The 23,860-nt window shown below is 40.4% G+C and overlaps 1 protein-coding gene across 2 annotated transcripts in view; it reads right to left on the minus strand.

Moving 5' to 3' along the window:
• Positions 1-23,860, minus strand: part of LOC117524798 (partitioning defective 3 homolog B-like) — an 830,560-nt gene that overhangs the window by 670,992 nt on the left and 135,708 nt on the right. The gene's annotated exons all lie outside the window — the stretch shown is intronic.

A 23,860-nucleotide genomic window follows, 5' to 3' on the forward strand; every position in this document is an offset into this window, starting at 1 on the left:
TATATTATGTAAAAGCAAGTGAAAAAATAAACACTTCTAAAACTGAAAACTCTGTTTTTGGAACCTGATAACACCTCTGGAGTGATTTATAAGACATCTAGCAGACATTAGCGTAGTGACGTCACTGAGTGGTCTAGCTAGCTGCTCTAGCTACCTCAAGAGCATGTTTTTATCCGACAGGCAACAGAAATAACCAGACAGGAACATAGGTGTGAACTACTGATTACTTCACTATGTAACACAATTTTTGTTCCTGGCTTCTAAGTGTTATATTTCAACTGCTTATGTCTAAAGTCTATGGAAAATGACTACATTCAGCACAAACTTTGATTTTATTTTTTTTTTAACGTTCTAGAAAGTTCTAAAAGTTTTTTGAAATTTCTAGATAATTCTGAAAACTTCTAGAAAATTCTGGACAGTTCTAGCACTTAAAGAATATTCTAGAAGTAGTAGTGAAGGCGAATCGAGAATATTCTTGAAAACAGACAAATTTCAAAATATCATTGTCCTCATCACAGAAGCAAAGTTTCTGTGGAATAACAGCTATTTTCTATTATTTAAGGCATAACAGGTTAGGAAAACACACTGTGTACCCAGGAACAAAACAAAAATAAAAATTTGTTACATAGTGTTTGACACCTTGTCATACCTCAACACAACTGTGTAGTACCCATGATTTGAAAATGGCAGTCAACAGACATCACAAGAGTGTCATTGTCAATAAATATAGTGTGTTGTAGTTTCAATTTAAACTATCTTTTACAATAATATGGCAAATCTGCCTGGGCAGATTTAAAATCCGCCCAGGCAAAATTTAAATTTGAAACTACCCTAGAAATTATTCCTACATAGGCCTTGAGACTCACTGGTGCTGTGCTTATCCCTGATGTCCACAGCATGAAGCAGATGACAGCCTACGGGTTTTCCTGGATGTTACACCAGTCCGACACCGGTTACTTCCCTCACCAAAGCCAGTTGGGAGAACTGAGACAATGTAGATGAAGTGCGTGGTCCAATGACACAGACAGGTAGTGTGAGGGGGAAATGAACCCAGGTCTGCATAATGGTAGCCCAGCTCCTTATCCCACTGACCTACCTTCTGTACTCTTTTATATGCATGTCTTTAGTGCCACTTAATTTAGCACTGATGGAAATAAAATTTTCATTTTTCCTATGCAGAATCTAAATCAAACAGGACTTTAACCTGGACTCTGACACGCATTATATCATGTTATCTTCTACAGATGCACTGGGAATACAACAAGACAGACTGCTGTGAGGACAAAGGAAACCATACACGAAAAGACTACACTGAACACATGCCAAATGATATTTGTATGGTCATATATTGATTGTGATCAAATGGGCCCTTGATGCTCCAAAGACTGCCTGGGGATATGGATTACATGAAACTCTTAATCAATTCCTCCTTTGAGGAAAAAAAGAGAATGAAAGATTAATGGCTGGATACAGGACAAAAGGAATTAAAGTCATAAGCGGTTAGAGAAAGATAAAAAAAAAAAAATCATACAGATCTGTGAGCAAACTCACAAAATGATGCCCCCCATATTAGTTGCTAACATGTATTCCCTTACCAAAAAATAGTACTGATAAGTATATAAAAGTAAACTGGAAGTATACTTGAAACATACTTGCATACACTACTTTTTTGTAAGGGTTATGTAGTGTTCGCAGTAAATCTTTTGTGATGAAATACCGAAACAAACACACTGGTCAACTGCTGTATTTAAAAGCCAAAACAGGTCTGTTTATACATGTAATTAGTGTTACAACAAAGGAATATTTTTGTAATTCAGTGATCTATCAGCTTTTTGTTTTTTTATTGTTTGTGAATTAATTTAACAATGTTTTTCATTAGTCTCCTGATTATTTTGACATGTCGGAAATCCTTTAGTTAACTTATCAGTAAATCATAACCACCATCTACCAATAATTTTCATCCTTGCATTCAAATAGCTTTTCATATGAAGCATTTATTTTACAAATTTATACAAACAGAAATAAACAAAGTGACAAAAAAAATAATTAAAAAGGCCATGGAAACACCAGAAAATATTCACATTAAAGAAGCTGAAATAAGAGACAAAAAAGGCTAAAAGAGAATAACAAATTAGCAAAGCAGTTGAAGATTAGTTCAATAACTGATTACCCCAAACTGCTTCTTCTGAGAGGAGGAACCCCATCATTAAGCTACAGATCGACTCATGGAAAAATACTCCCAGGAATGCCTGGGGGGGGGTGAGAACCCCAACCGGTCAGAACAGCAATGACAAACGGAAATGGAATATTGACTACAACCATGACATACAGATGCGGGAAAATCTGCAAAAACAGCCGAGGCCTCAAGATTCGCCAGGATGAAGTGTTTGGAGACAGGTGATGTACCACAGTGCACAAATACTACATCTGATGAGAGGCAGGAGGAGCTGGGCCAGGAAAAACCCAATACAGCCCAGGGCCTCTGTGGCACAACCAGCTCTCCCAAATCTCACCCTAGCAAAGGTTCAAATTAAGTGGATACAGGCCTGCAAGACGACAGCATGGGAGCAGTTTGAAGAGGATGTCGACAAGGTGCTTAAAGCATCTGCGAACGATGGTGTGGATCAGAAGCTGCAGGCAATGACGACCATCATCATCAGTCCAGCCCTGGAGAGGTTTGGTGCAGAGGAGAAGAAAGCCGCTTGGTTGCCTTATACCAAGAACCAGAAGGCAGTGAAGATTCACAAGATCTGACAGGAGCTGAAGTCCCTCAAGAGGCAGTACAAGGAAGACAAGTAGGAGCATTGCAGGCTGTCTAGAGAAAGAGGCTGATGACTATACGCAGAGCAGAATGGCACCGAAGGTGCCGGAAGGAGAGAGCTAGGAAGCGGCCTTCATTCATCGCCAATCCGTTTGGCTTCACCAAATCGCTGTTGGGGCAGAAGCGAGATGGCCATTTGGTCTGCTCAAAGGAGGCGCTAGATCTGCAAATCAAGAATACCTACAGTGACCCCAGCAGGCAGATGCAGCTGGGACAGTGTGACATCCTTGTAGAGCAACCACCTCCCACCAAGGTCTTAGACACCAGAGAACCACTTCTGAAGGCAGTCCAGGAGATTGTGAGGAAGGCAATATCTAGGTCCGCCCCTGGATCAAGTGGTGTCCCATACAAGGTCTACAAGTACTGTCCATTGCTACTAAAGCAGCTATGGAAGATTTTAAGAATCATCTGGAGGAGAGAGAAGGTGGAGCAGCAGTGGAGATGTGCTGAAGGAGTCTTGATCCCTAAAGAGGAGGATTCAAAGAGGATTGCCCAATTCAGGATGATTTACCTGCTGAGCGTGGAAGGAAAGACCTTCTTCAGCAACAGTAGCAAGACGGCTGTCTGACTTCTCCACAACAACTACATAGACAACGTCATTGCTGAAGGGAGGGATCTCTGGACTTGCCGGGGTGTCTAGAACACACTGAACTGGTGACGCAGCTACATCAGTAAACCTGTGAGAACTAGGGGGAACCTTACAGTCCTGTGGTTAGACCTAGCAATGCATACGACTCCATACCATTCTGTCAATTATAACTAGAGTTGCAACTCTAATTATAATTGACAGAAATTAGTTTTCTTCTATTGAACAAGTCCAAAAGCACTTGTCACAATAAGGGTTATAGCACATGTGTATGCATGCATTAACGCAGAGATACCTGGATGCACAACATGGAAGCTGTGCAGTTTATTAGCCAACATTAGCTATTCACGAGCACAGAAGTCGGGTTTGTTAATAAGGAACATTAGTCAACAGCACAAAATTCGGGGTTGTTAATATTGACACAATATGTACAGATATTCATGGGAGTGAGGCTGATACTGAACGACATTCTCAGGATATTTGAACAAAACAAATATCAAATCAAATCAATAAATTTTATTTATATAGCACCAAATCACAACAACAGTTGCCCCAAGGCGCTTATATTCAAGGCAGAAGCCATACAATAATTACCGAAAAAACCCAACGGTCAAAACACCCCCTGTGAGCAAGCACGTGGTGGACAGTGGGAGGAAAACTCCCTTTTAACAGGAAGAAACCTCCAGCAGAACCAGGCTCAGGGAGGGGCAGTCTTCTGCTGGACTGTTGGGGCTGAGGGAGAGAATCAGGAAAAAAAGACTGCTGTGGAAGACAGCAGAGATCAATCACTAATGATTAAAAGCAGAGTGGTACATACAGAGCAAAAAGAGAAAGAAACACTCAGTGCATCATGGGAACCCCCAAGCAGTCTAAGTCTATAGTAGCATAACTAAGGGATGGTTCAGGGTCACCTGATCCAGCCCTAACTATAAGCTTTAGCAAAAAGGAAAGTTTTAAGCCTAATCTTAAAAGTTGAGAGGGTGTCTGTCTCCCTGATCCGAATTGGGAGCTGGTTCCACAGGAGAGGAGCCTGAAAGCTGAAGGCTCTGCCTCCCATTCTACTCTTAAAAACCCTAGGAACTACAAGTAAGCCTGCAGTCTGAGAGCGAAGCGCTCTATTGGGGTGATATGGTACTATGAGGTCCCTAAGATAAGATGGGACCTGATTATTCAAAACCTTATAAGTAAGAAGAAGAATTTTGAATTCTATTCTAGAATTAACAGGAAGCCAATGAAGAGAGGCCAATATGGGTGAAATATGCTCTCTCCTTCTAGTCCCTGTCAGTACTCTAGCTGCAGCATTTTAAATTAACTGAAGGCTTTTCAGGGAACTTTTAGGACAACCTGATAATAATGAATTACAATAGTTCAGCCTAGAAGAAATAAATGCATGAATTAGTTTTTCAGCATCACTCTGAGACAAGACCTTTCTAATTTTAGAGATATTGTGCAAATGTAAAAAAGCAGTCCTACATATTTGCTTAATATGCGCATTGAAGGACATATCCTGATCAAAAATGACTCCAAGATTTCTCACAGTATTGCTAGCGGTCAGGGTAATGCCATCCAGAGTAAGGATCTGGTTAGACACCATGTTTCTAAGATTTGTGGGGCCAAGTACAATAACTTCAGTTTTATCTGAATTTAAAAGCAGGAAATTAGAGGTCATCCATGTCTTTATGTCTGTAAGACATTCCTGCAGTTTAATTAATTGGTGTGTGTCCTCTGGCTTCATGGATAGATAAAGCTGGGTATCATCTGCGTAACAATGAAAATTTAAGCAATGCTTTCTAATAATACTGCCTAAGGGAAGCATGTATAAAGTGAATAAAACTGGTCCTAGCACAGAACCTTGTGGAACTCCATAATTAACCTTAGTCTGTGAAGAAGATTCCCCATTTACATGAACAAATTGTAATCTATTAGATAAATATGATTCAAACCACCGCAGCGCAGTGCCTTTAATACCTATGCCTTTAATACCTATACCTAAATATGACAAATAACTACAAAAAGGCAGAACTAGTTGATTTCACTAATAATGTGGATGAGCTTTATCATCAACTTCCTCCACAGGAAGCTGATACGGAGGAGAACAAATCCAGACAATTATCAGTTTCATGTGATGGGAAGGCAATTGAGTTGATGTAGATTTTCACTTTAAAAACTCACTGAAATATTGTCCAGATATGACCAATGCCAATCTTTTGCCAACCTCCACAATAAGAAGACCAGAGTTTGCAGAATCGCACTATTACAATGACGCTTCCAGGTGTGGACAACTTCTGAAGAGGACAGTGTATATTTGGCAGGCTGTTAGTGCACAGGGTGTGCACAAAAAATGAACAAAAAAGCTGCACTAAAATGATACTTCTGTCATTATTATTGGAGAAATGTAAGAAAGGGGATTTTAATACAATATAATTACATTAAAATCATCAATGGACTGCATTTCTATGGCACTTCTTCTGATGCAAAGTCTCAAAATATGAGCCTCACATTCACACACCTACGACCAACTTGAGGATAAAGGGCCTTGTTCATGGGAACTTTAATGAGTTTTCTGTGAGATGGGGGAATTGAACCAAGGATCCAAAAAACAGCCCGAACACACTGTGCTTAAGGCCAAAACAACTGTGTACACTAAATATGAGAGACTATGCAACAATACAGATCTGCTATTTAAGAGCATTTTAAACTCAGCGTGGCTCCTCCTGTGCTGATTATCCTGCTGAAAATAACTACTGTGATGACTTTGACGTCACCCCCATAGTTAAAAGTTGGCAGTGGGGTGATAAGGTCCAATCTGAACTGTAAAGGTCTCAGAATGTGTCTGCAGATTTCTTACCCCACAACTTGAAGGTTGTGTGTCAGAGAAAAACTGTTAATATGACAGTGCTGATGCTGACCTAGCAGCATAGAAGCTTAAACAAGTAGCATCTGATCAGCAGGTACATATAGGTACAAGGGCGGCCCCGAAAAACAAAGGTCAAATTTTTCAAGGTGCTGATTTATTTTTTGGTTCGGTTAGGAGAAAAAATAAATTGGGTGAAATTTCATGAGATTTGATATATAATAACCACTGCCGCCCGGCCCATTTGTGTGAGTTACATTTTGAGTTATGGACTGGATACATTAGCTCATTAGTGGCAGATTTTGTTCCATCTGCCTCAGGTCCATTTTTTAAATTTATTTTTACTTTATTTTTCCATTAGAACATTTCACAAAAAATAAGAACAGGAGGAAAAACAGACAAAGAAAAGAAAACAGAAAACAGTTTGGGGGATATACAGTAAGTATTACAGAGAAAAAAAATACAGATGCCGAGCGTATAAAACAAAATCATAAAGAGTGTGTGTTGTCACCTCTTTTAAAAAAGTATGTGTTCCATTTTTCCCAAAAGTCGTCTCCCTTTTCCTTTTGAAGTCTTAAGCTAAAAGTCAAGCGCTCCATGCTTTGGATATTGTTAACAATGGCCATCCACTGACTGGTGGTGGGAGGGTCCCTGCTAAGCCATCGCTTAGTTATGGCTTTTTTACCTGCTGTCATCATGATTTTTAAATGTAACTATCAGCTTTTGGTATATTTTTATCCATATTCCCCAAATAAAAAGATAAGCAAGTAAATTCAATATCATAACCTAAAACATCTTTGACAGTACGGTGAACTCCCTCCCAAAAAACGTTAAGGACAGGACACCCCCAAAAAATGTGTGAGTGGTCAGGGCGACAGTAACCACATTCCCGCCAGCATTCAGGTGGACGGCCAGTTTGTTTTGATGTCTGCTTTGGGGTTATAAAATACCTAATACTATTCTTCCAAGAGAAATCTCTCCACGTTTGTGAATTTGTAGAAGTAATTTTCGTTTCGATTATCATTTCCCATTGCTCAGACGTGATATTAAATCCTTCTATATTAAGTTCCTTCTCCCATTTCTCCTTACCTTTTAGTTTAACTAGATTCCAATATAGTTCACCAATTATTTTCCTAGTCAGTTTTGATTTGTAAGCCTTAATGAACATTTGTGTAATAGGTGATACATTCTCTAGAGGAAGATTTTTTATATGTTTGACATAAAAATGGCGAAGTTGGAGATATCTATAAAAATCCTGCCAACCTACCCATATCTCTCAGACATAGTTTTAAAGTCGATAAATTCTTGATTGTCCAATAGGAGGCACAATGCAGTAATCCCATGTCTTCCCCATTGTGTGTAACTCCTATCAATTTGGGCTGGTTCATAGTCAGGGTCATGCACTGGCCACATTAAAACACGGATTTCTTTTTGAAGATTAAACCGTTTGACCAGGTCTAACCAAATATTAATTGAAAAGTCTACCCACTGATTCTGAATGTTACATTGTTTAATAGCTGTCACATTACTTAATAAACTCTGTAATGGTTTATTCAACAATGATAACTCCATGGCCTTCCATTTTACTATATAATCAGTATTGCACCAGAGCATAAGTGGTCTTAGCTGTGCAGCAGTGTAGTAATCTTTAAGGCATGGTAAACCCATCCCACCGCTTGGCCTGGGTAATTGTAGAGTTTTATATCTTATCCTAGGGGCTTTACCATTCCAAACAAAACGGGAAATGGTACTGTCCCATTCTCTAAACTGGCACTCAGGAATCTGAACAGGTAATGACTGAAACAAGTACAATAATCTCGGCAAGACATTTGTTTTTATTATCATTATTCTATTACCCAAATCAAGAGGTAAAGAGGCCCATCTATCTAAATCTTCTTTTATACGTGTGTTAATGGACAGATAGTTTTTGTCATAAAGTTCTAATAGGTTTTTAGTAAGTCTTACCCCTAAATATTTAATTAAGTTGGAATCCCAGTCAAATTTGTATTTTGTTTTGAGATCTTGTGTTGGGTTAAAATTAAAAACCAAGGCTTGTGTCTTCTCAATGTTAAGGGTATAACCTGACAGGTCACCATATATTTGTAACAGGTCCATCAATTTGGGGACACTGGTTTCTGGATCCCTCAAACTGACTAACACATCATCAGCATGGAGACATAACTTATACTCTGAGCCCCTTATTGTTATACCCTGTAAGCCTGGGTCCTGCCTTATTGCTTGAGCAAGTGGCTCAATAAATAAGTTGAACAACGCTGGGCTAGGCGGGCACCCTTGACGGCACCTGCGTTGTAGTCGTATAGTCCTGGAAAGACTCCTGTTAACTTTAATTCTCGCAATAGGACGTGTATAAAGTTCTAATACCATTAATAAAATCAGTATGAAAGCCAAATTTTTCCATCACTTTGTAAAGAAACTCCCAGCCCACTGAATCAAAAGCTTTCTCAGCATCCATGCTAAGCAAAATGGCTGTCAGATTTTCCTTTTTAATCAATTCTATTGTATGGAGGGTCCTTCTAATATTATCTTGGGTCTGCCTGCCAGTAATAAACCCAGTTTGATCTTCGTCAATCAAAAACGGCATCATTTCCTCCATCCTTTTAGCTAATACAGCCGCGAAGATTTTATAATCCTGGTTCAGGACACTGATCGGCCTGTAAGACCCACACTGAGACAAATCCTTCCCCTCCTTAGGAATAATTGAGATGGTGGCTTCCCTCCAAGATGGAGGTAAAGGGCCCCCCTTAAAAATAAAGTTAAAAGTTCTAACCATTATTGGTATCAACTGTTCTCTAAACAACTTATACCATTCCCCCAGAAATCCATCAGGTCCCGGGGATTTATTAGATTTCAAGGAGGATATAACTTTAAAATCTCGGCTCTAATTGGTTTAATCAGTTTTTCATTATGCAATCTACCTAAGGAGGGCAAATCCAACTGGCTCAAAAAATTATCAACTGCACAGGCATCAAATGGTTTGGGTTGGTTGTATAGGGTCTGACAAAAGTTTTCGAATGCTTTTTCTATTCCTTCTAAATCAAATGTCATTTTTTGGTAACGGGGTCTTTTATTTTATGTATGGTAGCATCTGACTGCTGTTTGCGGAGTCTCCAGGCCAGGATCTTGGATGCTTTGGGACCTGCCTCATAATACCTCTGTCTTGTAAATCTGAGTTTTTTTTTTCTACCTCTTCACTGTAAATTTTATCAATTTCTTGTTTAATTAGCCTCATCCGTAGAAGTAGTTCTGACTCCCGAGTTTCACTATGTTGCTGTTCAAGATCCAAAAGTTGATTTTGCAAATCAAGGAGTCTTTGAGTTTTTGCCTTTTTGACAGAAGCTGTTTCAGATATTATAAAACCCCTCAGAACCGCCTTGGATGCGTCCCACAAAACTGCAGGGTTTACAGCACCATCGTCATTATTATTCAAATATGTTTCCAACTCATTCTTTACCTTCTGTTTAAATACAGTGTTATTTAGCATACTCACATTAAATCTCCATGATGTTATTTTATGGTTACTGTCCAGATGTAATTTTAAATGAACAGTGGAATGATCCGATAAATCTCTGTGGGACAATTTGCATTCACTTATTCTATGCATCTCAGAGTTGTACATAAAGAGGTAGTCAATCCTGGAATAAACACTGTGTCGGTTAGAATAAAATGTATATTGTCTCTCCTGTTTATGCAATTCTCTCCAAATGTCCAAAATACCTATGTCCTTAATTTTCCTCTTGATCCATTTCTCAATACCTGTAAGTCTTCTTTTTTCACTTGTTGTGTCCAATTTGGGGTTCATTATTACATTGAGGTCACCAGCACAAATCATAATCCCCCTAGATTGGGATGTAATTAAATCAAAGATTTTTTTTAAAGAAAGCCTTTTTCCTACCTGGGGGTGCATAAACATTAAGCAAAGTTACCTCCTTGCCATCTATTTTACCATTTAGCATAATGAACCTGCCCTCTGTGTCTTTAGTTTCATTCAGTAACTCAAAATGAACAGAGTTTGGCATCATAATAGCCACTCCCCTTTTACGACCAGATTTAGATGATGAGTAATATGTGTGTTTGAAGTCCAACTTCTTTAATTTTTCATGTTCTTGGTTACTTAAGTGAGTTTCTTGCCAAAATATAATTTGTGCATTTTCTTTCTTGTTCAAATACAGCATCTCAAATCCCCCAAACAATGAACTATAACTACTGCACACAGAACAGTACACTGAACAAAGAGAACATACAAACTAGGCTTCCATCATGGAGGTAACCTCTTGGGTAGGAAGGTAATCCAACCACTAGGTGGCAGGGCACACTCAAAAAGGAGAGTATTAGTGGCTGGCCTCTGATAACTGTAGGCTGACTACCTAATACGAAAAGTAAATAAAGGTGGGCCCAGCAAAAGCCTCCAGAAAGCAAGGAAAAGTTTTAAGCAATGCCCACTAATTTCAAAATAAAACACAGCATACTCAAACCTGTTTAGACTGGACAGTTGTTTTTAAATGTCGTACTTAATGTACAAATTATTTACGTAGGAGTGGATGGAAGTGGATCTTCCCCTGCGCAGTCCTCGGTGGCCACGGCTGGCCTGTGAAACTCCGGGAGCTTGTCTTTGATCCTCTGCTGGTATCCGCCTCGGTCTTCACGCCTCTTCCCCTGTACGAGTTCCCAAGAGAAAGTTGGTTGCGCTGCTTCACTCAGCTTCACCGCGGACAGTGGTATTAGAAAGCCCTTTGCACGTAGATCCATGGCAGCTTGATCAGCACTTTCATATGTTACAGTCCCTGAATCCAGAAAGACATGCATTCTCGTCATGGGTGTATGGAATCTAACTCCATTTTCTTTCAAAACCTTCTTGATCGGCAGACATTCCCTCCGTTTGTCCATCACATCAGCTGCATAGTCGTGGTCGAAAAATATCCTCTTCCCGTCCACGGTGATAGTTTTTTTCCACGCCGCGCTGATAATCTTCTCTTTGGTGCTGTATTTCAAAAATCTAACAACCGTTGATCGCGGGGGAGCGTTATCATCAGGTCTAGGACCTGGGGCTCTGTGTGCGCGTTCAATGCCCAGCTCGGTCAAATCCGCACTCTGGGCCAGTTCGTTTTTTAAGGAAATTTTCCACAAAGTTAAGCATGGATGTTCCCTCTGCTCCCTCCTTAATGCCGTAAATCCGGATATTATTTCGGCGCGAATGTCCTTCCAGTTCGGTCACCTTTGATTTCAGCTTTAAATGCGTTTTCTGCAGTTGAACTAAAAACTCCTTCGTTTTCGCTCCAAACGTGTCCACCTCCTCAATCCGCTGCTCGGCCTCGTCGAGTCGCTGAGAAGCAGCCTCCAACTTGCCCATAGCTTCGTCCGTCCTCTGGTTGAATTCTGTTCGTAACTCGCCAAGTTGCTGCTTAACGTCCGATTGGAAGCGGACTTGAAAATCAAGCAGTTGCTGAGAAATCTTGTTTTCCAGATCGGACATAGCCTTAGTCATTGTGTCATTTATAATGTCGCGGATGGAGGCTAGCGAAACTGTTTCTGCTCGGGTGGCCTGATGGGCCTCCTCCTCGTGGTGGCTCGTATCTTCCGTATCCTTCCTTTTGTTCCTCAGTCCCTTGCTGGGGCCCCCTTCTTCGTCCCCCGGCATTTTCATGCACTTATAAACCCACAACAGTAATTTCCTAGAATATTAAAGGGGACTAACAGAGCCTTTTATGGTAGTTCAGCCAGGAGCCGAGTTTCAAGCCGCCATCTCGTTCTCTCGTGCCACCGGAAGCTCTACCTCAGGTCCATTTTTGAGGCATTCTCAACATCAACATGGACTTCCTCATCAAGGCCCCCTCAGAGTGGAAGGATGACCCATCATTCCAGTCGTCACAGCAGATCCTGGATAGCGTTGCTGCTGTCAATGATTTTTCTGAGGGAGGAGTTTCACTTATCCAGGATTACAATCAGATCCTAACAAAGGACGAACAGCAGCAACAATACCTGCTGCAAGTTATTGAGTGGCATCAACGTCAGTTTCCAGAGGTGAAGAAGACCAGTACCAAATCCCACGCCCCATGACTGCTTTTTTTTTTTCACCAAATAGGTGGACATGTCTTTTTTGATCTCTCCTGTATGATCAGTTAAAGGAGAAAGGGTTGTTGTTTCAATTTGTATTTCATTTGTGAACAGGTACATTACTGTGGCTGGTTTGTGCTCATACGAGGTCTGTTAGAAAAGTATCCGACCTTTTTATTTTTTTCAAAAACCTGATGGATTTGAATCACATGTGCTTGCATGAGCCAACCTTGAACCTTCGTGCGCATGCGTGATTTTTTTCACGCCTGTCGGTTGCGTCATTTGCTTGTAAGCAGCCTGTGTGTGAGAATGGGTGTAGTCTCTCGTCGTTTTTTTTTTGCAAGGAAATGGCGGAATGACTAGAGCAGCTCGACTGCATCAAATTTTGCCACAAACTGGGCAACAGCCAGGTGGAAACCATTCGGATTATTCAGATGGCTTTCGGTGACGATACTCTGGGCATCACACAGATTAAGGAGCGGTACAACCGGTTTAAAGACGTACGCACAACGGTGGAGGTGGCGCCGCGCTCCGATCGGCATCAACACGCTGAAACGACCGGATCATTTCCAAAGTGAACGCTGTGGTGATGCGGGACCGTCGTGTGATTATCCAAGAAATTGCGGAAGAGGTGGACATCAGCACTTTTTCGGCACATTCCACCGTGAAAGAAGATTTTGCCATGAAAAGATTGGCTGCGAAATTCATCGGTACGAAGCTGATGGTGCAGCAACAGCGCCTCTGTGATGAAGCCTCACAGGACATGCCCTGACAGCTTGTCCACAATTTCTCGGATAGTCACGCGACTAAAAAGCCACCGAAAGCCGTCTCAATCTTCCGAATGGTTGACAAGCTGGGCATGTTACAACATGTCCTGTGAGACTTCAACACGGAGGCGCTGTGTGCTCTGTTCTCTACTGCATGGTGTGGTGCAGCTCAAAAACAGAGTAATTTAACATTATTATTTTTTTTTATGCAGCGAGTGCGCGTTTATTTTAGAGTCACAGCACTTTTCAGCTTTGATCAGACTGATCGATCAGGGCGTTTAATGAGCGCACCGACATGCAGCAAGTGCGCGTTTATTTTAAAGAGTCACAGCTCTGTCTTAACGTTCCTCTTCTTTCCATCTCTTCATGTCCTCCATTTTAGGGTTTGCTGTTTAAATTCCCACCACAGATACAGTGTTCATAACATCCATATACTCGACCTGCTGTTTTAAAAACCTGCCCGTTTCTTTTGCAACAATTACAACCTGATTAATGTGTAAATCAGCTTCTACAAAGTAAATGACAATGAAAAGGAATGCACCTCACTAGCCCTCCCCCAACCCACCCACCCCCAGTATAAACAAATAAAATCCACCACATCTCTTCTCATGCCAATTATCAGTGTAAAACAAGTATGCACAAGCAAACACACACACACACACACACACGTTTCTGTGTAGGCTCTCAGTTGTCCAGGTGGTTTCCATAGTAGAGAAGCTTGAATCTTCGACTGGACTGGGTTGCTTGACGCAAGGACGTTTCACTTCAAATCGCAGAAGCTTCCTCAACTAAAATTCTTGCTCTGGTAGTCTGATTTCTGTCTTGACTCTTGTAGAGAAGAATGATTTCTTCTTCTCTACAAGAGTTGTAGAGAAGCTGCCCATCTAAACTGAGTGATCGGGAGAGAAAGGTCTTAGTTAGGGAGGTGACCAAGAACCTGATGTTCACGCTGTCAGAGATCCAGCACTTCTCTGTGGAGACAGGAGAATCTTCCAGAGGGGCAACCATCTCTGCAGCAATCCACCAATCAGACCTGTATGGTAGAGTGGCCAGATGGAAGCCACTCTTTATCAGGCGTGGCACAAACAGGGTGGACACAAATGCAAGCTTACACGACTGATAGAGTTAAAAAAAAAGGTTTAATAAGTATAACAAGCAGAGGTTCGAGACAAGGGTGGTCCAGCAGCAAGGCAAAGGTAGCAAAAAGGCGAGAGGCTGAGACATAGATCACTAAACAGGAACAGTTCAAAAACACGATGTATGGGCTATCAGAGGCAAGGCAAAATCAAGGTCAAAAACGAGGCAGAGTAACACAAAATCAACAATCTGGCAGTGAGCTGTGAGGTCTTAAATAGAGAGCAGACTAATCAAGGTGTGATGAAGTACAGGTGTGCGGATGGCTCTGGAAGAGGGTGTGGCTGGCTCTGGAAGAGGGTGTGGCTGGGGAAGACAAAGATGAGTGCAATGGAGTGCAGGGAGACAAAAGCAAAGCGAACTGGGGCAAGATAAAGAAGTGACAAAAAAAACCAATGGTGCAAAACGTGAGGTGCTCAACAAACAATACTTAACATGAACAAAACAAAAGGGGAAAAAACTAGGAAATAATGTGACTAACCTAAATAGCGGGAAACGAGGATCAATGATTATAATCCAAACTAGAACCGGACTAACAAATTAAAATCTAAAAATAAATACAATAACTGATGAGCAGAAAATAAATGACATAAAACAAATCTAGTGACCAGAGAATACAACACAAAATAAATGATAAACAGAGAATGCAACAAATAACTAAAGGAACATAACCAGACAGGAAACACTTGAAGGTAAATAATAACCAATACCTGTGAGTAAAGCATATTACAAAAATGTGATAAACAGAACTAAACTAAGACGAAAGCAACTTCAGGTACCAAGAGTGAAAGCAAACAATAAAGCAAAACTATACACATGGCAGGCAAATGACACACTGAAAATAAATGAAGGGATGGGTATTGATAAGATTTTATCAATATAGATACCATTATCGAATCCGCTTATCGATCCGATTCCTTGTCGATTTGCTTATCGATAGCTGTTGTGAATTTTCTGCGTCCTAAAAGTAGGCTTTACAGGTTTTCTACAACCCTTGGCAAAAATTATGGAATCAACGGCCTCGGAGGATGTTCATTCAGTTGTTTAATTTTGTAGAAAAAAAGCAGATCACAGACATGACACAAAACTAAAGTTATTTCAAATGGCAACTTTCTGGCTTTAAGAAACACTATAAGAAATCAGGAAAAAAAATTGTGGCAGTCAGTAACGGTTACTTTTTTAGACCAAGCAGAGGGAAAAAAATATGGAATCATTCAATTCTGAGGAAAAAATTATGGAATCACCCTGTAAATTTTCATCCCCAAAACTAACACCTGCGTCAAATCAGATCTGCTCGTTTGCATCTAAAAAGGAGTGATCACACCTTGGAGAGCTGTTGCACCAAGTGGACTGACATGAATCATGGCTCCAACATGAGAGATGTCAACTGAAACAAAGGAGAGGATTATCAAACTCTTAAAAGAGGGTAAATCATCACGCAATGTTGCAAAAGATGTTGGTTGTTCACAGTCAGCTGTGTCTAAACTCTGGACCAAATACAAACAACATGGGAAGGTTGTTAAAGGCAAACATACTGGTAGACCAAGAAAGACAAAGCGTCAAGACAGAAAACTTAAAGCAATATGTCTCAAAAATAGAAAATGCACAACAAAACAAACGAAAGCCATCATTAACACCTAAACAGAAAAAACAAGTCATATTCAGTGATGAATCTCGAATCTGCATTGGGCAAGGTGATGATGCTGGAACTTTTGTTTGGTGCCGTTCCAATGAGATTCATAAAGATGACTGCCTGAAGAGAACATGTAAATTTCCACAGTCATTGATGATATGGGGCTGCATGTCAGGTAAAGGCACTGGGGAGATGGCTGTCGTTACATCATCAATAAATGCACAAGTTTACATTGATATTTTGAACACTTTTCTTATCCCATCAATTGAAAGGATGTTTGGGGATGATGAAATCATTTTTCAAGATGATAATGCATCTTGCCATAGAGCAAAAACTGTGAAAACATTCCTTGCAAAAAGACACATAGGGTCAATGTCATGGCCTGCAAATAGTCCGGATCTTAATCCAATTGAAAATCCTTGGTGGAAGTAGAAGAAAATGGTCCATGACAAGGCTCCAACCTGCAAAGCTGATCTGTCAACAGCAATCAGAGAAAGTTGGAGCCAGATTGATGAAGAGTACTGTTTGTCACTCATTAAGTCCATGCCTCAGAGACTGCAAGCTGTTATAAAAGCCAGAGGTGGTGCAACAAAATACTAGTAATGTGTTGGAGCGTTCTTTTGTTTTTCATGATACCATAATTTTTTTCCTCAGAATTGAGTGATTCCATATTTTTTTCCCTCTGCTTGGTCTAAAAAAGTAACCGTTACTGACTGCCACAATTTTTTTTCCTGATTTCTTATAGTGTTTCTTAAAGCCAGAAAGTTGCCATTTGAAATGACTTTAGTTTTGTGTCATGTCTGTGATCTGCTTTTTTTCTACAAAATTAAACAACTGAATGAACATCCTCCGAGGCCGGTGATTCAATAATTTTTGCCAGGGGTTGTATGTCAACAACATTTTATTGAGTCTTAAAGTAAATATATTTGAAATTGGTCACTGGATCCTTAAACTCTGGACATAATAAACTCTACATGGTGGATCCTTGATGTCTGGACATAAAAAGAAATAAAATCTGTAGTTTCTGTCAAAAGCATTTTCTTTCAGACGTTATTGGCATGAAAGTCTTTCCATACATCGGAGCTGAGCTCTTGTACTGGCTGTGCTGCACGTCAGGGATTAATTCATAAAGATGCAGGGTATCTCATTTTGGGAGGAAAAAAACTTTTAGTCGATTGTAGTTTATTGTCTGTATTACATCGTTTGGAAAGAGGTGTCATTTTATTTAAAGCGGTGATTTGCTTTGAAGTTATTAATTCCGACCGGACTCTGTCTCAGCAGAGAGCCGCGTAGCATTTGGAGCTGTGCCAACAAAACGGAGGATGATTCTCATTTCTTGACTGCAACAAGACGAAAGTCCCAGTTAGTGACTTAATCCACACAAAGTGACTCACGACTGACATAATTTATGGCTTTGAGGGGTTAAGAAGCAGACGTGCCGTGTCTGAGGAGCAGCGAATTAAAGAACCAACAAGCCAGTGGATCGAAGCACTACTTCATTGGTTCACGCTTCAAAGTGGAGTCGCGCTGCGAAACGGGTGATTACAGAGCCGCTACAGGGTATGTAATCAACATAGAGAAATGATCATTTTCCCGACAAACACCCTCAAGAACAATGGCCACTCTGAAGGAACAATAAGGGAATCATGAAGCAAAAAGACAATTGATATCATTGGATCGAATCATTTCTTACAATACTCAAAGAACCGGTTATCGATACCCAACCCTAAACAAGACCAAACATAATTAAGCATGACAATGATTACATGACATGACATGAATAAAACACAAAGGCTCAGAGCACAGAAGTGTAAAAAAGTCCAGAACCATAACAACTGGCCAAAAAGGGCTGGATCATGACACCCTGAGTAAAAGGCACATAGCAGCCCACCTGGAGTTTGCTAAAGGCACCCGAAGGACTCTCAGATCATGAGAAACAAAATTCTCTGGTCTAATGAGGCAAAAACTGAACTCTTTGGCATGAATGCCAGGTGTCATTTTTGGAGGAAACCAGCACCATCCCTACAGTGAAGCATGGTGGTGATAGTAATTGCTAGAGCTGGGTATCGATTCAAATTTCAGGAATCAAACTGACAGTGGTGGGCACAGCTAACCAAAAAGTTAGCTTCAATAACTGCTAATCAGCTAACTGAAAAGTCATCTTTATAATGCTAAACCGATAACTGCCTAAAAATGCATTGGAAGCTACAGCTATTGATAACTGATGACTTTCAATTTTGTTTCCCATACATGCTCAGCTACTAACAAGCCGTCGTCAGCCTGTTTCAAGCTGAAAAACTTCCAAATTTAAGCCTCGTTGATCCAGGACATCGTGAGAGAGCAGAGAAGTTTCAGAAGAGGTCGGGATCAGCAGTTTATCCGGACATTCCAGTTAAAGGAGATTTTGTAATGAAAGACGTGCGGACGGATTTTCATGTTGGCACACAGCCGCTCATCGCGCGGCGGCACAGAGAAACACCTCCGTATTGGAAACCATTCGAAAGATTCAGGCGGCTTCGATGGCTTTCAGTCGAGTGAGTATCCGAGAAATTGTTTAACAGCTGGGCATGTTCCAACTTGTCCTGTAAGGCTTCCAACAGAGGTGTTGTCCTGTGGCGCCGCGTCATGAGCGGCTGGGTGCCGCGGCGCGAATCCGTCCACACGTCTTCATTACAAATCTCCTTTAACAGTGAATGTCCGGATAAACTGCTGATCCCGACCTCTTCTGAAACTTCTATGCTCTCTTTACGACGTCCTGGATCAGCAGAGGCTTAAATTTGGAAGTTTTCAGCTTGAAACAGGCTGACGACGGTGGCTCGGGGCGCGGCGCACCGTCCGGCGCCGTGGGCTGTCCTTAAAGCGATTGTAACACTCCTTAATCTCTCATCAGCCGTTAAAATTTCACCGAAAACCATATGAATTTCTCGAATGGTGTCCACTTGGATGTGTCTCACAGTTTCTGAAAAAATTTTGATCAAGCAAAGCGGCAGTCTCTCAGCAAGTTCTCAGACAAGGAATTCCGACGGGAGGGGTGGACCAGTGCTCACTCAAAGCCTGCCCACAGGCGAATGACGCAACCGACAGGCGTGAAAAAAACTCATGCATGCGCACGAGGGTTCAAGGTTGGCTGATGTAATCGCACGTGATTCAAATCCATATACTTTTTGAAAAAAATAAAAAGGTCTGATACTTTTCTCAAGACCTCGTAAATTGTGATTTTGTCTGTTATCTTAACATATTATTCTGTCATTAAGACACATGATTACTGAGGTTTTTATAATAACACGAATTATTAGTTAAAAACGCTCAACTACAAAATAAATGCTAATTTGAAAATCCAAGCCCAACTGAATTAGAAATGTAAGTCAACTTGACTTTGGGGATAAAAACACCTGCGTCATCATGCTTTTCTTGAAATGCATTGTGGGAATGCAGCTGCGGGCGGGTGAACATGTGCTCCTTTCCTCCCTTCCTCCATTTTGGACGCAAGTTGGAGGGCATCGTCGACCGCATGTTTCTTTGGAGGTAAAACTTTCACTCGGTGAAATTAATCGATTTCATTTAAGTGTGTGTGTGTGTGTGTGTGTGTGTGTTTGTGCAAATTCAAATCACAACCAAGCAGGTCAATCAATTAATAAATCCAAGTCAAGTTAACTGACACAAAAGGTTTACACAACTTAGTTTTAATTAAAATGAAACAGATTTGCTAGTTCAGACAACTACACTAAATAGTTAAATCAACTGACAAATCCAAGTCAACTTAACTGAAACAAAAGGTTTATAAAACTGACCATTTCAGATTCAAACAACTACCTGAATGAGTTAAATCAATTATGAAAGATAAATCAACCCAAACTAACGCAGGTGTTTACCCAACAAGGAATATCTAACCTAGATAACAACTTATTTTCTTTCACTTAACTTGAAATTTTAAGGCAGCCCTTTCACTCGTATTTTTAAGTTGAAACAACACGTTAGATTTTACAGTGTTACCCTTCCGACAATCTTAAGGACGCCCCAACAATTGTGATAACACTAAAGATAACCTTATCAGATATTCCTGCCATGTGTGGTGTGTTACGAGCTCTCTGATCTGCTCGGAAGGACGCCAGGACCGCTCCGATCGCAAACTGGGGATATTAAAAATGTTGGATTGTCTTGGCTTGATATTGCAGCGTGTGTGGTGTCCCCACGACCACAAACGAGCACGCAGCCTGCTGAATGTGATGTGCAGCTAATCAGAAAGTGAGGTGATGGATGCATGGAGTGAAATCTAAAATCAAAACAGCTTACCAGAAAGTCAGAAAGTGGTCACGCCATCTCCACTCCTTTAAAGAATGCCTTTTCTTTTTCTTTTGTATCTTTTTTTCCCTCTGTTGTAAACAGTCCACAAACCATCTCCATTTGTTTACTCTGAAGTCAGTTTAATCTCGAGAGATTTTGCGAGATTTCCTGTCTCATCTGGGAATGTTCATGTGTGAAATCTGTTTGTGTGTGTTGTGTTGTTTTTACCGTGTGGCTGCACACCACACACTGTACGACTAAACCTGTCGGATCTATGATTTTTTTATCTCCACATGTGTGGTCTCTTAGGTTTTGGAAACCAACAAATAATTTTAAAATCCTGTGATATAAACACTGTGATATAACGAGTCACCAGTAGATGGCAGTGTTTTATGCATTTGGACACCGGTTATATCACATGGCCTGAATCACAATTTAACAGACTGTTTGGCTTTGCAAATGCATTAAAAGGCAAAGGCATTAAAAAAATGGCATAGTTTACAAAAGCATGTTTGTAAACACCAACACACATTACATTGATTCACTTGGTTGGTTTTTTTACACAGAATGAATTAGTCAACCAATCAGTATGAGTGGAGGCTAAATTTACCCATAATCCCTTTGGGCATCTGTGTTTAAATCTTCAGAATTAGTGCATCATTTTAAAATTAACATATGTGTTATATATCACTTTGTACATTTTAAGAGTATACATTAATGTAGTTATTTTATCTGGATTAAATTGATTTATAAGCCAAAACCATAACTCAAACCTGCTTTCCATTTCAAGACCTCTGCCTCATGGTTGGACCACTGCATGATGTTAAGGAATAATGACTTTTCTTTTTTGTGGTAGTTTGGCAGCCAGGCCCCTTCTGCTGGGGGCAGATTTGAGCTCAGCTCCTCTTAGCTACCTCATTGCTGCAAATACATAGCAGATAGGAGCAAAAGGGATTCTAAATGTTTTTCAACATTATTAGCTATGTAAAAAAATGTTAGCGGTCTAAAAGTTATCAGAACTAAATTTATAGGAAGATAATTGGTCTGATGATGGTTTTAAAATTCATCTGAAAAGCTAATCCGCTAAGAAAAACATTATCTTCGATAATTATCGGTTATCGGATTAGCTGAACAGTGCAGTCCATTGCAAACCGATTCTAATTAAAACCATTTTTGAGCTGTAACTTAATTGTCTAGTTAGGCAACATAATACCAGTATTATACTGACATTTGACAGCAAATTAATGAACCATTGGTAGTTAATGATGGCTTGAAGACTGATGGCATGGAGCAATCCCCCTCCCAGAATGACAGAGTAGTATTTTTATTTTACAAACATACTGAAGGGCAGAATTACTGAACAGATCCAGGGCAGTCAAAGCAGAGCACCAGAGGTGCCTGTTTCATTGGCCCTGACAGAGGTACATTTCTACAGCCTCCCATGTTTTGGCCTGATACCTTGTTTCTTTTGGGTTTAAAGCAGTGCTTCTCAATTATTTTCTGTTACGCCCCCCCAGGAAGAAGAATACATTTCGCGCCCCTGCTCCACTCTCTGCCGTGACTATAAATAGTATCATTTGTCCAAAAAATTGTTGTAAGTACACATTTGCATAACATTATATCCTTACATTAAAGAAAACAACAAAAAAAACAACTTTAGATCAACTTACAGCAAAGAATAACTTTATGAACATTGTTTTTTAGTCTGTTTACAGAAAAAAATATTTGCTTGAAATAAATCCTTAAACTATAAACATTTCTGATCGACTGCCATTTGATACTGAAAAACTAAATTAAATAAAATCAATAAATAATAATACATTCAAATTGATCAGAACATTTACTCAGGAGCACAACATATAAAACACTTTAATAGACAAAACAAAAATGAATAAAACAATGTTAGATTTTTTATGTTTTGTTTTTTTTTATTAGTTTTTATTTTTTGGCAGGGGTGGTGGCCAAGTGGTTAATGCGCTTGGTTTCAGTTCAGAAGGTTCCGGGTTCAAATCCCACCCCTGCCACATTTCTCCATGTAATGTGGAGTTGCGTCAGGAAGGGCATCCGGCGTAAAACTTGTGCCAATTCAACATGCAGATCCACCTTGGATTTGCTGTGGCGACCCTGAGTGCAAACAAGGGAGCAGCCGAAGGAACTTACTATTAGTTTTTATTTTTGCAGCACTTGCGTCATCCAGCATGACAGAGACCATGTCTACTGCTGCTCAGCTACTTTGCTATGGTGCTATGGTGTTATGATGCTAACGGTGCTCGCTGGTTTACTGAAGCAGCATTCACAACGTGGGATGATTGCTGGCAATATTTGGCACGTTTTCGCTGAAAAAAACTCAAGTGGCTTATCTGCGTGATTGAGGTGTAAATCTTTAAGTGACGCCTCAATTTATTTGGCTTCATGCTGTCCGCTGCCAACATTTTAAGACAAAGCGGTCTTTCCTCGTCTCCCACCGTAGTGCGAAAAAAAAACCCTACATAGAGCTGCGTTCCATTATGCTAGAGTCCTCCCTGCGCACACTCTGATAATGAGAGCGCCACTGCCACCTACTGTAGTGGATGTGCAATTACACTTTTTTCTAGTACGGGAAAAAAGCATGTTCCCCGTGGTCACATGCACCCCAAAACCCCACCCCCACCACCCCCACCCAGGGCGGCGCGCCACACTATTTGAGAAGAACTGCTTTAAAATAAGGCTGTGACAAAGATATAAGCAAGGAAACAAACAAACTATGGATTTACTTCACAAAATTTGGCCCTCAAAATGCAGGAAATAGTGTTTCACAGAGTTCTGAATTTAAAACTTTTCTGTGGGCAAACAGTCCCAGTCTCCCCTACAAACACTTGTGGGAAAAGGCATGTGAGGAACGAAAGAAAAAGAAAAACACTACCGTTGAATTAAACAGCGGACAAGAGTCCCAGTCATCACGACTGACATCTTTAAATAGCTTTGACAGAGTTTGATGATTAAATCGTGAACCTGCTTCTAAATCAGAACCAGTGGGTCCACAATCAATGTAGAGAAATGATCATTTTCACACCCTCTGAAACAGTGCAATGGCACAACTGCAGCATAATTTCTTCAGAGATGCTGTTCCAACGCTGGTGAGAAATGCATACACATCTATAAAAAAAAAAAAAAAAATCGATCTTTGGATGTGTGAATCTATCTGTGGGAATTAAAATGAGAATCGATTTAAAATCGGCAAATCGATCTTTTCAACCCAGCACTAGTACTTGCTGCCAAAGACATGCATCAGCAAAGTATTGAGCAAAGGGTGTCAATACTTATGTACGCTTGATATCTTTTTTTTTTTTTTTTAATAAGTCTTCCATAATTTCTAAACAAAAAACTTTTTCCATGTTGTTATTATGGGGTGTTGTGAGTAGAATTTTGATGGGAAAAAATTTACTTGCATTTTGGAAAAAGGCTGTAACCTAACAAAATGTGAAAAAAGTGAAGCGCTGTGAATACTTTCTGGATGGACCGTACCTGCACGCCTCCTCCCTCACCACATCCACAAACTATGTTCTCTGCCTTCCATTATGGAAATTCAGTTTATGATCTGCATGTCTGGTTTGGCAAATTTATGCAGGTTGCCCTTTCTAACACAACCCCACTCATTTTTCAGGCTTGAGACAGGCACTCTCAGCATGCATTGCTTGTGCGGCCAATGTGGCTGAGATCTGACAAAAAT

Source organism: Thalassophryne amazonica, chromosome 14 (genome assembly GCF_902500255.1).
Source record: "Thalassophryne amazonica chromosome 14, fThaAma1.1, whole genome shotgun sequence".
In the NCBI taxonomy this organism is placed as follows: domain Eukaryota; kingdom Metazoa; phylum Chordata; class Actinopteri; order Batrachoidiformes; family Batrachoididae; genus Thalassophryne; species Thalassophryne amazonica.